The following is a 12,770-nucleotide window of genomic DNA, read 5'->3' as shown; positions in this document are numbered from 1 at the left end:
GGGCCTGGGCCACTGCCCGCTTTTGGTACCCATTCCAGGTTCATTAACACCAGACTCCAGGGAGCCCTGGCTAATGCCTGTTGAGCCTATGGCTTCTGTGCCCGGAGACATAAGCTTTCAGGCCGGCAAAATACCAAGCTCTAGGCTGCCCTCACATGGTGGCCCCCATCAGAAATGCCCTCTTCACCCTCTGAGTCATCTGTGCGGAGTCTGCAGTCCTCCAGGCTGAGCTAGAGCACACCTCCCGGTGCCTCGTGGGCCCTCTGGGAACTCCCCCTCCAGCAGTCCACCCTCTGATGCCGTGCAGCCCTGCACTGCCCACTCTGCTCCATACATGTGCTTCACGAGGATAAGGCTCTCACAGCCTGTGAATCTTTTGCAAATCCCAGCAGGCCTAGGACAGTGCCCAGAGCACCCACTTGCTGATCGGCTTGAAAGCCGCTCTCTCCAACAGCAGGTGGCTGTGCCACTATCAGGCAGTAAAAAATAAAAAGTGGCCACCTAAAGTGTGGTCGCTGAGTGGACCCTGCACTAAAAAAATGCAAATCCTGAGTCCTACTGCATCCGAATCTCCAGGGGTGGAACCTATCCCCTGCCATTGGATCAGCCCCCTGACAGCTGCAATGCACACTGGTGTTCCTGAACCCTGAACAGGGGACGGTGCGATAACCCACTTAGAAAGAGCCATGTCTGACAGTGATCAGGACACGGGGCGTGGGGCTCCCGCTCCCGCAGGACTCCCCACCACCATGCCTAGTGAAGCTGAGGAGGAGCAGCGGCCACCTGGCTGCTCTCTGGCTCCCCAGAGGCTGGCGTGGTGATGTGCTGTTCATTCCTGCCGATCAAATCGCATGCCTGAGTCCACAGCCAAGGCCTGGTCCGCCTTTTCTCCTCTCTCATCCTCCCAGAAGGGACTGATCTCCGTAAATACTACCTGTTGATCTCTTACTCCTGCAGCAGGGGCGGGGGCCATCTGATCCCCACCCCCGCCCTGCACCTCTCACACTGATTACAGACGAGAATGGGCCTTTCTCCTCCAACTGGATGGCTCCCATTCTATAAATGAAACCTTGACCTTTAGAAGCAGCCCGGATGATAGCTGCTTCATTTTCCATACTTTCCTGTTTCCAGTACATGGTGAATTCTTGGCAAAGAGTTCCCTTCTCACAGCCGAAAACACTGGCAGACCACAGGTGTGGGGATCTCAGCTGCGAAACATGAAATTCCATTAACATCCCCAAAAGCACACACGCTGGGAGAGAACTCTGCCCATGACTAATTAGAGGGTCACTCTTAATGAAACAATAACAGAGAGGATTAAAACGCTCATCCCTTTCTCTCAGCGTCTGGATCAGGAGCGCCTAGGGTTACCGGGCTCTCGTAAATCACCGCTGGCCGCACCATGCTGACTCCCAGCGTCGGCAGGCCATCCCTGCCGGGGCGCTTGTCCGCCCGGCCAACACAAACTCCCAAGTCGCCCTGGAGCGCTCTGGGACAACTGGGACGGAAGAAGAAAAACACAGGGTAACCTCTAACAAGTCCTACTGCGGAGACAAGCAGAGGAGAAGACCCTGGAAGGCTGGGAGGGGGTGGCCTGACCAGAATGAGCAGGATTCTCGCCAGCAAACTCACACCCATTCTGATGGGGTCCATAGTTTTCTCAGGCCGCTGCCTGGTGTGGGGGTTCACTCTGCCCTTGGCGAACGCTGCCCCCTCTCCCATCGCCCCCAACGTGAGTGTTGCTGGTGGTAGCAGCAGCCCTGCGGCTGGCACGCACCATGAATCACGGGCCCCTGAGGCAGTCTCCACACTAACTTGCGCCTGTTTCCTCATCTGTTGCTGGAAAATCTACTGCCATCTGCTTATCTCATAGGTACGGTGACAACGGAGTGAGGCGAGAATGCACGAAGGACTGTGAACAGCAGCTTCAGGGTCGCACCGGGGCTGCCCGCCAGGCGCAGCGCTGACGGCTGTCTGCACTCTCACCCAGTTCCCAGGGCAGCCCTCTGAGGGAGCGGGTTGCCTCCACCCTGGGCAGGGGGAGCCACCATCACGGGCACCCTGAATATTTGCTGGTAGTTAAAGAAAAAAAAAACAGACAAAATAATAGGTCTCTGAAAACTAAATGACTGTTCAAATTGAGACACCCTGGTCTGAGGAGCTGTGACATGAGTGTGTCCCAGGTGCTTCTCTCCCGTGCAAAGGGCAGTCAGTCAGGACGGGCCTGGGAGGGCAGCGTGGGTGGTCCAGAATGCTCTCCCCCGTTCCACAGCCACGTGCTGAAAGGGGGGGAACGATGCACTAGCTGCAAGATGGCAGCTGGTAAGTCGGGTGATCTTAATTCCTGAAATGATTGTTGCTGGGCGTGGTCGTGCTCACTTTCACTACCATTGCTACCACAGGATGCCTTTACTGAGCACTTACTCTGGGTAAGTGGGCTTTTCCTACACGAGCACGTGCACACACACACACACACACACTCACTCACGGTAGAAGTCTGCATCAGCCTTCAGGAGTTTAACAGCTGGTTTAGGATAAGTCATTTGCGCATATAAATCAAACAGAGAGTCAGGGTGCACGTGCTGGGTGCCAAGTGAGAAGAGTAATTAATACCTAATTAATACCCACTCAAGGGTTCAGATGGACTGAAGGGTCTCCAGGACGGGCTGGCCGCGGGAGGAGCGGTGAGAGAGCCGGGTCACCAGAGACGCGTGGCCGCGTCACTCCGGGCAGAGGAAACGGGCGGGAGGGCGGGAGTGCGCAGGGCACGCCTCGGACTCGGGCAGTGAGAGGGAGGAGGGCAGCTTGAGAGCCAACAGAGGACACTCTATTTCACAGGCCACGGGCGGTGCCCAGACTCTCAGAACAGGGTAGTGAAAGTGGTCAAGCTCTTTCGGTTTATCTGTAAAACTCCCTCTACAAGTGATTCATTTCACATAAAAATCAAAATGGCTGTGTCTCACTATAACCTGCTGCTCCTGGTGCTACCGAAAATAGTCCTTAAGGCAGGTCCATTTCAATAGTCGTCCCTGCTCACATGGAGCTTGCCCTATCGCTCACAAGGAAACTGATTAAAAATAGTACGCCTTAGAGGTAAGGAGCTCAAGGACAAGGGCAAGGGCCAGGCCCCAGGGAAAGTTTCCACCTACCATAAGAGAAAACACAAAACAAAAATCACTATTTTCAGGGAGAAGAAACTTACTTACTCTATGGATGACAAAGAGAGCAGGGCCCTAGAATTTGCGGGCTGGAGGCAGGGACTATGCCACATTGGGTTAGGAGCGGGAGAGGGCAGAGTCCTTTTAGCAGATAATTCCTTCTTGCTATTGTTACAATTCAGTTACAGTTTGCTACAGGGAAGTGTTACTGCAGCAGCCACCCTAGGAGACATTCATCTCAGTAATCCTAAAGGTAGGGGCATCCTTATAACTCACAAATCTCCCCAACAGCCTCTGAAAGAGGCCCTCACTCTTCAGAAGCAACACTGACAAGGAGAAGGGACAGCACTTAGAGTCCTCAGGGCGCGTGCGAGGCTGGAAAAGGCCACGGGTGATTCTGAAGATTGCTCCTTCTGTCCTCCGTGTCTCCCCCACTTCCTACGGACCTCTCCCCACCCGAGGTCAAATACTGCTGCCCTGAGGAATTATGGGATGACAGCACAGGCTTAAGTCTGATGAGGACACCAAGAAGGTCCTCCCGAGTCCCTGGTGTGGGTGTAAAGGATGCAGAGACTAGACGAGGAGGTTATGGCTGGGGTCCTGCTGTCTTCTCAGCAAGTTGGCTGTGTTTCGGAGAGTATCCATCTGGAAGGCCCTACAGAGCTGCCTTCTCCATGTGAACAGGAGATGCCCAGAGCATTGACCATGGTTTTAGAGGACAGAGCCAGACGTGGACAGGTTCCACCCCAGGCTGCAAGGACCACGAAGCGCTGTCGGCTCGGTCGTCCTACTCAGCCACCCAGCAGCTGCAAGTGAGGACCCTTCACCACTCCCTGGTGAGGAGTAGCTTAACTCTCTGAAGGGTTTATACGGTCTCCTGGGCATGTTTTGTGGGTAGACTTTTCTCCTTACATCGCAGCAGGGGCACCGAGAGGAAAGCAGGGGATAGGAAAGCTTTACTTAAATGCCCGACTTGAGAAGAGGTCATTGTGCATGGAGCCTTCTGTGACGAGGACCCCAGAAAGTCCCCCTCAACATCATTTCCTCCACTTCTATTAAAGAGAGAGAGAGAGAAAGCTGGAGGAGCTGGTATTTTCTTACAGTTTCCTTTTCCTGACTCTCTCTGTGCAAAATGATGTAGTTGTTTACTTTAAAGCTCAGGAGCCGGCCAGCAATGTATGAAAAGCTTTCCCACAAAAACCCCACAATACGACAAACTCCTTTCCATGATGTTTTAGCAATTAGCAAGACACGAACAGGCTTGCTCATGCTCTCGCTCCAGGATCTGCTCCTTCCTCCTGTCCCAGGAGCCAAGCGCCTTGTTTACTGGGGGACACGGGGAGCACTTCTCATCCCCTGGGAGTCAGGGGGTGGAGTGAGGAGGGGCGTAAAGACGTCAGGGACAAGGAGCAAATGAGATCTTCACTGGTCCCATCTCCAAGCCACTTTCAGGGTTCTCTCTGTCCAATCCTTTATGAAATGAAATTCCGAACCTCAGTATGCTTATCCCTGAAATGGGGGAACAGTAACACGGGCAGAGGTGCGGCGAGAGCGAACCACCTGTGGAGTGGTTGGCCTGCCGTCTGAGCCGGCGCGGCAGAGCGGTGAGCACGGGCACAGCGGCAGTGGAGACTGCCCGGGCCCACATCTCAGCTCCACCACTCACCAGCTGCGTGACGCGGGAGAAGGCGGTCCACCTCTCCGCAGCGGACAGACCTGCCTCAGAGAGCCCACAAGAGGGTTACATTCATCGATATATGGAAAGAGCTTTAAAAGTGACTGGTGCACCGTAAGTGCTGCAGAAATGTCGGCTGCTATTATTTTTGGCTTACAGAAAACGTTCTATAGATGTTTGCTGCTGGTGGTGGCAACAAGGAAAGCTGTTTTCAACGGGCAGTGGGCATGGGGGAGGGTGGCCCAGGAAGGGACGTGGTCTGGGCAGAGCATACATATGTCACAACCTCAAAAGCAGGTAAGTATACAATATAAAAGCAGAATTAATTTATAATTAGATGGAAAATGGGAAGATGTCTATGGTTTTCATAATACAGATTGTCAATGGAAATGTTTGGCTACATCATCTTCTCGGCTGTAAAACATGGCTTACAAAACGTTGAGACGCACCGAAGTTGTGGAAACCAGGGAAGATTCCACCCCTAAGAAGAGCTGACTGCTCAAAAAGTCAGGCTGGGCTGGATGACTCCCCAGGCTGGGCACCAGGGAGGCCAGCTTTCTTTTGGGTAACCCCTCGATTTCAGCCCCAGCCTGGCTGGCCTTGGTCTGGGGTCAGGAGATGGGACTAGACTTCATCCTCCCAGCTACGCAGACCCTGTGAGCAGCAGCCACACTTCCTGTCCTTGAGACAGCCCTCGCTGCCAGAGACAACAGGAAAGTCAGGGCTTTTGTGGCAAAATAATGGTACGCAGACACTGCACTCGAGCTCAGTTTTCACTCGTGAGAATTTTTTGGAGGGGTATCATTATTTAAAGTGAAGATATATGCAGTTTGGATACCTTCATTGTCTTGTCCTCCTCTCCCTCTTTTATTACAAAGTATACCCACAGAAGAATATATAAAACATATATATATATAGTATACTATATATATACTATATAGTATACTATATATATAGTACAGACTAACTAAATAAAGCAAACTCTCTCTTAGCCACGACGCATCTTGACAAACAGATCATGTCCCGTCCTCAAAGCTCCTTAAACCTCTCAGACGTCTGCCCCTTCCCTCCCTCGAGCCCTCCCCACCCAGGGATTATCATCATATGGACTTGCCTGGTAATCACTGACCTATTTTTTTCTTTGTAGTCTCACCACCGATGTGTTTATCTCTAAACAAGATATCGTTGAACTTTTCCTGTTTGGGGACTTTATATAAATGTAGTCATGCTGCACGTACCTTTCTGGGACTTATATCTTTCATTTGTGGATCCTTCTTTTTAACCACCAGTTCTTACAGCTCAGGGCTCAGTTCTTAAGGGGGTATCCCTCTTCCTCTTTTAAAACTGTCCTTTAAAAAAAGCCCCTCAAGTATTCTCCTTAACATATCATGGCACAGCCACTGACCTGATTCATTTTGTTGCCCCAGACGCAAATTGCCACATTTAGGTAGGCTGCGGTCAATTCCTCAACTTTTCAATTCAAATATCATTTCCTTACATCAAAGTGACATTTTCTAATAGATTTAAAGATCAAAGAAATACATTCAAACCTTTCGAATTACACTGTCTTCCAAAAAGACACTTTATCTTCCCCAAGCACCGGCCCTTAATGCTTTTGCACAGTGTGCTCTGTCTCTCTCTGGTTGGGGCCAACTGTGCATGCTCCTCCCTTTTCTTGTCCTTCTTTACCTACTCGGTCCAAATGACTCTTTTTATAAAACTGCGATTTTTAAGTTTCACATCTTTACCTTAACCTTTGAACAATGTGTATAGATTTTAAAAAGACGAAAACAAAAACCCCTCTAACCTTGTGTTCTTTCCCCTCCCACCAAAATGCGTATTTGGGTCAAATGGGCTTTTCACTCTCATAACCCTGCAAAATGTTAGCACCGTTCCCCACAGAGGAGGAAGGAATGTCTGAGCACTTGCATTTTATGCTAAAGCTCGTGTCTTCAAAATTCAGGAATTAGCACATAGCTCAAGAACTAAACAGAACCTAGCCGCTTGGGATGTAAAGGTACAGGAGTCACACGGCTTTTGAGCAGGAGGCATCTATGATTTCAAGTTTCTGGAAAAACCGAGTTTGTTCCCAGTGGCATCCACAAGACATTGACTTCCTGTGTTTACCCAGCGCCCAGGACAACAGGCTCTCCCCAGTTCCCTTGGCAATGAGCTGATGTTCCCCCCTGAGATTACTGCGGTTGAAAGCAGCAGACATCAACACTGGGCGAGGCAGCGGGATGGGAAGATCTGGATGACAGAAGCATCTGCATCTGTCTCAGAGGCTTCCACACAATGTCGTGACCACACAGAGCCGATCCCCCTGATTCAAACAGGCTCTCTCCACTGTGCCACCACCCATCATAGGTCTTCCTCTTGGGACAAAGCCCTTCATGTGTGAAGGGACAGTGCCCCTCCAACTTGTAGCAGTATGCCTACTACTTAAGCCCACTCACATCTTCTCTTTCTCCAACTTTCGACGATAATTTCTATACCACTCATCGTTTCGTACAATCATACTTCATTTTCTGGTTCACCTGCGCTAGTCTTGCCTCCCTGGATACACGAGGCATTCTTTGGACAAAGACTGTGTCTTATTTTTTTTTTTTATCCCTGGCATACCTGGTCCTGAGCTGAAGATACACCAGATTTTGAAGAACACCAACCATCTAACACATTCTAAAGCAGAACCCTCCCCCGCTGGCCAATGGTGTGGCTTCCACGCATCTTCCTCCGCTCCCGGCAGAGGTGGTACCGCCACTCCGTTGCTGCTCTGTTCAAAGCTTCGCAGTTCCGTTGCTCTGCGAATACCCCCACATGCCAGCCCCTCCACCTGGCAATCCAAATGGATCTTGCCAGTCCAAGGTGTTTTTGAGGGAATTCTTCTGCAAACAGTTGATAAAAGGAGTTGGCTTACGTAGGTGTGAACAGTCACACCTAACATTTATTTGTTTTTAAAGGCCAGCTTTTATTTCCAAGTTTTCTTCTAGTGGCTCTACTGATACTTCTTTGTGAAGCTCACTTCCAAGTTACTACCTTAAGAAATACTTCCCATATCCCTAGTAAATCCCCCAAAGGAACAGCACTCCGGGCGCATTAGAGTGTGGGAGTATTTCAACTTTAATGGCACCATGTTTCATCTGGTTGTCTGTGTGTTTTTATTATGAACAGCGGTGAATCTAGAAAAACCTTCACAAATCAGGGCTTGATAAAGGAGGCTGGGTTTAACCTATTACCCAAACAGCAAAACAGAGCAGGCCTGAGTTAGGTAAATGATGGAAAAGACATTGAGGACAAAGACATCGCTCCCCCACCACTCCCACCCTTGAACTTGTATGGAACTGCCCCTTCCAGGCTCCTTTTACGGGACTGAGGGAGGCCACAAACCCCACTGCCACCCTGTAACCATCGGTGGGTCACGCCCAAACCAAGCTCTAGAGCCGGGGCTAGATAAGGAGCTCAGTTCCCTAGCAACCTGCACACAAGTGTCCTGATAAAACAGATTACTTACTGCTGATGAGTCACACATGAAGATCAGATTGACCCAACAAAAGAGTTAATTTGTACCTCCCGCCACAGCACAGGGTAGACTAAGAGAACTCGAGAATTCGTCTGCCCGTGTTCCCTCCTGGCACTCTCCCTGCGACGTCACGGTGGAAATAAAGTGCTCTGGCGGGGCCAGAAGTGGGGACTTCAACTTCCTGTTGCCTCTGCCAAAAGTTCTCACAACAGGAAGAAGAGGGGCTGCTATTCCTTTCTCTTACTTTCCCAATACAATTCCGATTGCCTAAAATACTACCCCCAAGGAGTTATTCCAGGATGCCCTGGGTAACAGACATAAGTAGTCTGGTCGCCCCAGTACACAGGATGGGGCGGACATATGTGTGCAGTTGTTCATTTGGAACATATGAATACAATAATGAAGAAATAATGATGCAAGAATAAAGTCTGTTTCGTAGACTCACAGATGTAAACCGACTTTTGCCCCACCCCGTAAATCAACCAACTGCCATTTCATATACACCTTGGTCTTTTGGGAGTTCATCAGTCCTCAGGAGCCTAACCTCTCCTGGTCATCAGACAAAATGAAGTTTCTGGAAGCCAACTACAGCAGTGCCCCCCTTATCCATGGTTTTGCTATCAGGGGCTTTAGTTACCCACAGTCAACCATGGGCTAGAAGTATTAAATGAAAAATTCCAGAAATAAAAATACCATAAGTTTTGCCCTGGCTGGTGTGGCTCAGTGGACTGAGTGCTGACCTGCGAACCAAAGGGTCGCCACTTCGATTCCCAGTCAGGGCGCATGCCTGGGTTGCGGGCCAGGTCCCCAACAGGGGGCGCACGAGGGGAACCACATTTTGATGTTTATCTCCCCCTCTTCCTCCCTCCCTTCCCCTCTCTCTAAAAATAAATAAAATCTTTTAAAAATTTTCATAAGTTTTATATTGCACACCATTTTGAGCAGTGAGTATGATAACAGCTGATGCCTTCCCACCCTGTCCCTGGCATGATGTGAATCATCCCTTTGTCCAGTGTAGCCACACTGTTGACACTGTCCCCACATTAGTCACTTAGTAGCCGCCTGGGTTATCGGACTGACGACTGCGGAATCCCAGGACTCGTGTTCACGTCACCTCCACAGCAGCCAATGCTGTGCCCCAATGCCTATGTCGTTCGCCTCCCTTCATGTCACGCTTAGGCACGTATCATCTCACATCAGTGCGAGAAGCACTGTATCTCAGTGCAATGAGATACTTTGAAAGAGGGGGAGACCACCTTCATATGATTTTTGTTACTGTATATTGTTACAATTGTTCTACTTGATTATGATTGTTAATCTCTGACAGTGCCTAATGTATAAACTTTAGCACAGGTATGTATGTATAGGAAAAAATAGTACATACAGGGTTCAGGGCTACCTGCGGCTTCAGGCACCCACTGGGGTACTGGGATCTGTGCCCTGGGGACCACTGTACCTGGGTTTGCGCCCAGGATCTGCCACTTCCGGCTGTGTGACCTCTCTCTGGGCTAACAATCCCACCTCAGAAGGCTGATGTAAAGATCAAATGGGTTAATACATGTATAATGCTTAATATGAACCCCGGCATGTAATGAGCACTACATGAATTTTTGCTCTAATTGGTATTACCGAGCTAAGGATGACCCTGAAATGGAAGGTGACGGCCAGCCTGGCTGGTGCACTTGAATAAGACAATGATAACACCTCCCAGAAGATCTTCTCATGTAGGACCCTCCGCCACTGAAATGTTTGGAAGTGTTTAGAGTCCGGATACAGAACAGCAGCCTGTGGACACAAGGGCTTTGAGAAAGGCAGGAATGTTTACTGAGCCGAGCGTGGAAAAAGGGGACCTGACAGAAACACGTTCACTCGTGTATTAGAAGCAAGCCTGCAATGGTCCCATGGGCGGTTCCCAGGGAGCCGCATCGTCACAGATCTTTACAGTGAGATTTAGGGACCCTTACAGGTCACGTCGCCTCGTTCCCCTCCGGGTTCTCCGCCCTGTTTTATCGTGAGTGGAGAAACCCACACCCAGAGAGCTGTCTCCCAGCCAGCATCAGTGGCAGGAGCCAGAGCTAGAACCCCAGTGTCTAGACCTCGTGCCCTCTTTCCTGCACGCTGTGTTAACTGCAAATCAGCATGGCACACGGAGACATGAGGAGCCAAGTGGGACATACCCACCACCTGGCAAGACCTTCAAAGTTAAGGCAGAAAGGGCCAGCAAAGTTTTCAGAAGGGCCTGAGACCACTGAAGAAAAAGCCCCGGCTGCCTGAGAAAAGCCCATGGCTTAAGCTGAATAATCTCAACAGGCTGAGTGGGAGGGTCTCTACAAAGTGCCCATGTGTAAAACAACGTCGGTCCATGGTCAAAATTCAGCATGAATCTAAAAATAAACACATTAAAGAAGAAAAGGTAAATCCTGAAACCCAAGAGACGGCACGGGGTGGGGATAGGGGCATTCTGACGTCAGCCGACGAGGAAGCTGGCTTTGTTTGGCGAACGGGTCAGATAACTTGGGCCTCCAGTTTGATTTCAAGATGAAACTTTTGATTTGAACTCAATCATTACGCACCCATTGCACTGTGGGCGAATGGCACCTTAGAAGTGGATAGGTCATATAACCCCACTGGCAGCAATCTAAGCTCTCGTGTCTCATCGGGCCAGGGTCACAGGGCCAGTGTTTTCCAGAGTATTAACTGGAGCGGGCTACCTTCCCCACAAGCAGGCAGCCCTCCCAGGTGCCAGGGGGCATGGAAGGGCCTCTGACGATTCCACCTTCAGAAGTTCTTCCACTGCCCCTGGACCTGTGAGTTACTGAAACAACCCCCTCACCAGTAGCTCTGCTTTTTATTTTTCCCTTTCATCCACAGCTCACAGAGCAGCTGCCACATTGTGCTTCCTATGTTATCACTTCCTGTCACACTTTTCGGGAATCCTTTGCCTGCAGAATAGGTCCAAACTCCTTGTCTGGCGTTGTACGAAGCCCGCAGCTGAGCCAGAATCTTCTCCTTATGAAGCTGTCTTTCTCACACTCTCCCACCAATGGGTGCCTACTATTTCAGCACATGTCTTTACTCTTCTTAGTTTAGGGGTTTCTTCCTGCAAGCTCCCCCCCGCCCCCTGAAATTTGCTGCACCCTGCTCCTCACCCTCCAGCCAGAGACTTCCCCTCAGAGTGCATGGCTCCTCCATGGTGGTCCTCTCCCACAGGATGCAAGGGTGGGAGCACTGGTCTGAATCCTAGATCCATCACTAAACTCTGTGTGACCCTGGCCAAGTTGCTAGGCCTCCCTGAGTCTCAGTTTCTGCACCTGCCCAGAGAAATGAGAGCAACACGTATACCCCACAGGACTTGTAAAAGATTTATGAAATTAGTTCTTGCACAAGGCTTGCCACATAATAGGTGCTCACTAAGCCTCTCCCTCTTTATCACATACTACTACCTTTATTCTAAGTTACCATTTGATATGCAAATATTGTCACCTTTCCTTGAACATATGAGCCCCAGTCCCTATTATCTCCCGAGGGCACCTAACAAGTGCAGACCCTCATGCTTATTAACAGAGAAGGGCCATATCCAGGTCCCATGCTCTCTCTCTATGATGGAAAACCTTCTTTGGTGAGCCAAAGTGCCCTATGCACATGCTTCTGGGTACTGTGTCCCGCAGGTACCTCTCTCAGCGACCCAACCAAATGAGACATGGTGCGCACAGAGAACAGCAGAGACGTGCATCTTGAATCTGCTTCCGGAATTCCAGCTGCACTCCAGGCTCAGGAACAGGCACGTATTGATAACACGTGCACACGTGCAATGGAAACCTTCAGAAGATGGCGCCTGCTTATGCACATCCGGTCACGTCTGGGCGGTTAAAAATTATCGAGACTTACTCCAAACTCTCAGCAGAAGTTACAGGGGTTTTAAACTTTGTTGTTGTTGTTTTCAAAACAAAATCTTTTCTTCTTAGAATTCTATTTGGTGTTCTACTTGGAATACTAATATGTGAAGCAGCCAACAGTGGGACTTCTCTGAATGGAGTGAGAGGAGGAGGGCGCACGTCCCCTCGCCATAGCACATGCAGGGTCTACATGTCCAGAAGTGTGAGCGCACGTGTGTGTTTTGCACACACACAAAGTGGAGCTTCTGACGCACCTAAGTCAAAAAGCTAATTCAAAAACTACAACTTGGAAGAAAGAGCGAATAGTTTAGGGGACTGGGTAACTATACTCCTTACTGGTGAAAACACATCTACTAGACAAACACACAGACAAAAAAATATGTCAAAATATGGAATTTAAATCTTGCTCATATGGTTGACCTATGAAATAGGTCAATGTCAGATTCTTTACAAATGGCACTGCAGTGTATGTTATAGAAAGAGAGAAACACAAGGAGCAGGAGGTGGGTCTGTGGCACAGA

The 12,770-nt window shown here is 49.8% G+C and overlaps 1 protein-coding gene across 2 annotated transcripts in view; it reads right to left on the bottom strand.

Moving 5' to 3' along the window:
* PRKCE (protein kinase C epsilon) overlaps nucleotides 1–12,770 on the bottom strand; it is a 473,918-nt gene that overhangs the window by 122,275 nt on the left and 338,873 nt on the right. The gene's annotated exons all lie outside the window — the stretch shown is intronic.

Source organism: Phyllostomus discolor, chromosome 6, assembly GCF_004126475.2.
Source record: "Phyllostomus discolor isolate MPI-MPIP mPhyDis1 chromosome 6, mPhyDis1.pri.v3, whole genome shotgun sequence".
Taxonomy (NCBI): Eukaryota; Metazoa; Chordata; class Mammalia; order Chiroptera; family Phyllostomidae; genus Phyllostomus; species Phyllostomus discolor.
Note: the sequence above shows the minus strand (reverse complement) of the source record. Positions and strands in the feature narration are given on the sequence as shown.